The sequence below is a fragment of the Sphaeramia orbicularis genome, unplaced genomic scaffold, assembly GCF_902148855.1.
Source record: "Sphaeramia orbicularis unplaced genomic scaffold, fSphaOr1.1, whole genome shotgun sequence".
Lineage (NCBI taxonomy): Eukaryota > Metazoa > Chordata > Actinopteri > Kurtiformes > Apogonidae > Sphaeramia > Sphaeramia orbicularis.
In genome coordinates, this window is record NW_021941667.1 from 69,169 (window position 1) to 71,668 (window position 2,500).

The window sequence follows — 2,500 nt, forward strand, 5'->3', positions numbered from 1 at the left end:
AGGGTAACAGGGTTGTCCACAGGTAACAGGTACTGTCCACAGGTAACAGGTGTCACAGGTAACAGGACTGTTCACAGGTAACAGGACTGTTCACAGGTAACAGGACTGTTCACAGGTAACAGGACTGTCCACAGGTAACAGGGTTGTTCACAGGTAACAGGACTGTTCACAGGTAACAGGACTGTTCACAGGTAACAGGACTGTTCACAGGTAACAGGACTGTCCACAGGTAACAGGACTGTTCACAGGTAACAGGACTGTTCACAGGTAACAGGACTGTTCACAGGTAACAGGACTGTCCACAGGTAACAGGACTGTTCACAGGTAACAGGACTGTTCACAGGTAACAGGACTGTCCACAGGTAACAGGGTTGTTCACAGGTAACAGGGTTGTTCACAGGTAACAGGACTGTCCACAGGTAACAGGGTTGTTCACAGGTAACAGGACTGTTCACAGGTAACAGGACTGTTCACAGGTAACAGGGTTGTTCACAGGTAACAGGACTGTCCACAGGTAACAGCACTGTCCACAGGTAACAGGACTGTTCACAGGTAACAGGACTGTTCACAGGTAACAGGACTGTTCACAGGTAACAGGGTTGTTCACAGGTAACAGGACTGTCCACAGGTAACAGCACTGTCCACAGGTAACAGGGTTGTTCACAGGTAACAGGACTGTCCACAGGTAACAGGGTTGTTCACAGGTAACAGGACTGTTAACAGGTAACAGGACTGTCCACAGGTAACAGGGTCGTCCATTGTCACCACCAGATGTCACTAAATATTACAATTTGAACCTTTAAGGCTTTTCCAATAAAAAGTCGTGAAACAAGCGTAAAAACCTGAAAACGACCCAGTTCAGTGTTAATGAAAATGTAGATCGGACTGAACCGTATTCTTAACAATCAGCTGATTTTCACATTTATTTCATGTTTTAAAAATATCTCTAATCAATCCAGAACACAACTTCCGGGACTTCTAGCAGAAAATCGTGGTTGTTTTTGTAACTGTACTGTTTTCACGAACCCGTTCTACTGCTATGAGAATATCGTCATATTTCGAGAATAAAGCCATTATATGACGAGAACATCGTAATTTAAAAACAGGAATTTAACACTGTTTACAATGCGTAACGTGATATCGTGACTCGCGTAAATATACATGCACTTTTATTAGTGTGTTTTCTGTTTACGCATTATAAGTTTAGAAGTATGTTCACGCCAAAAACACCAAACATTCAATAACTGTCATATTTAACCCTTTAAATCATGTTTGTAATGTAAACAAACCAGGTTTTATAGGCAAAAAAACATTTTTTTCCAATATTTTACATAAAAATGTAATTTTCTTTTATTGTTTTGCTTTTTTCCTCCTGTCATCTGTCATATCTCACCCATCCTTTAATCACCTAAAACACATAACCTGCACAAAAAAACAAAACAAAAACGTAATAGTATTTTACACTTTTTTTTTATATATTTTTTTGGATTTCCTCAACTTGAGCCATAAAAAAACAATAACTGTCATATTTAACCCTTTAACTACTATGTGCGTAATGGAAACAAACCATTTGTTTTAATGCAATCCCCCCCCCCCCAATATTTCACATATTTATATATATATATATATATATATATATATATATATATATATATATATATATATATATACAGGGTGGGGAAGCAAAATGTACAATATTTTGAGGCAGGGATTGAAAGACAGTGTATGACCAATTAGTTTATTGAAAGTCATGAGAATTTATTTGCCACAAGAAAATGTCCATAATAGAAAATGTTTTTATTCTATGTGTCCTCCTTCTTTCTCAATAACTGCCTTCACACGCTTCCTGAAACTTGCGCAAGTGTTCCTCAAATATTGGGGTGACAACTTCTCCCATTCTTCTTTAATAGTATCTTCCAGACTTTCTGGTAATAGTTTTGCTCATAGTCATTCTCTTCTTTCCATTATAAACAGTCTTTATGGACACTCCAACTATTTTGGAAATCTCCTTTGGTGTGACGAGTGCATTCAGCAAATCACACACTCTTTGACGTTTGCTTTCCTGATTACTCATATGGGCAAAAGTTTGTGAAAAGGTATGGATAATAGTGTTAGGTATGATTATGACATCAGTATATGTTTGGGTTCAAAACAACTGACGAAGTGTCTGCTGAGAAAAAACAACTGAATGTTCAGTGTACATTTGGCTTCCCCACCCTGTGTGTATATTTCTTTTTTTCCTCCTGTCATCTGTCATATCTCACCCATCCTTTAATCAGCTAAAACACATAATCTGCACACAAAACAAAACAAAACAAAAAAATTATAGTATTTTAAACTTTTTTTAATACATTTTTTGGGGGATTTCCTCAACTTGAGCCATAACCAAAAATACCAAACACACAATAACTGTCATATTTAACACTTTAAATACTATGTTTGCAATGGAAACAAACCAGATTTTTTTATACAAAAACCCCCTCACTATTATTTTTTAGTT

General features: G+C 37.1%; 1 protein-coding gene across 1 annotated transcript in view; it reads left to right on the forward strand.

Moving 5' to 3' along the window:
- Positions 1-2,500, forward strand: part of LOC115416759 (putative histone-lysine N-methyltransferase PRDM6) — a 39,656-nt gene that overhangs the window by 24,159 nt on the left and 12,997 nt on the right. The window lies entirely within an intron of this gene.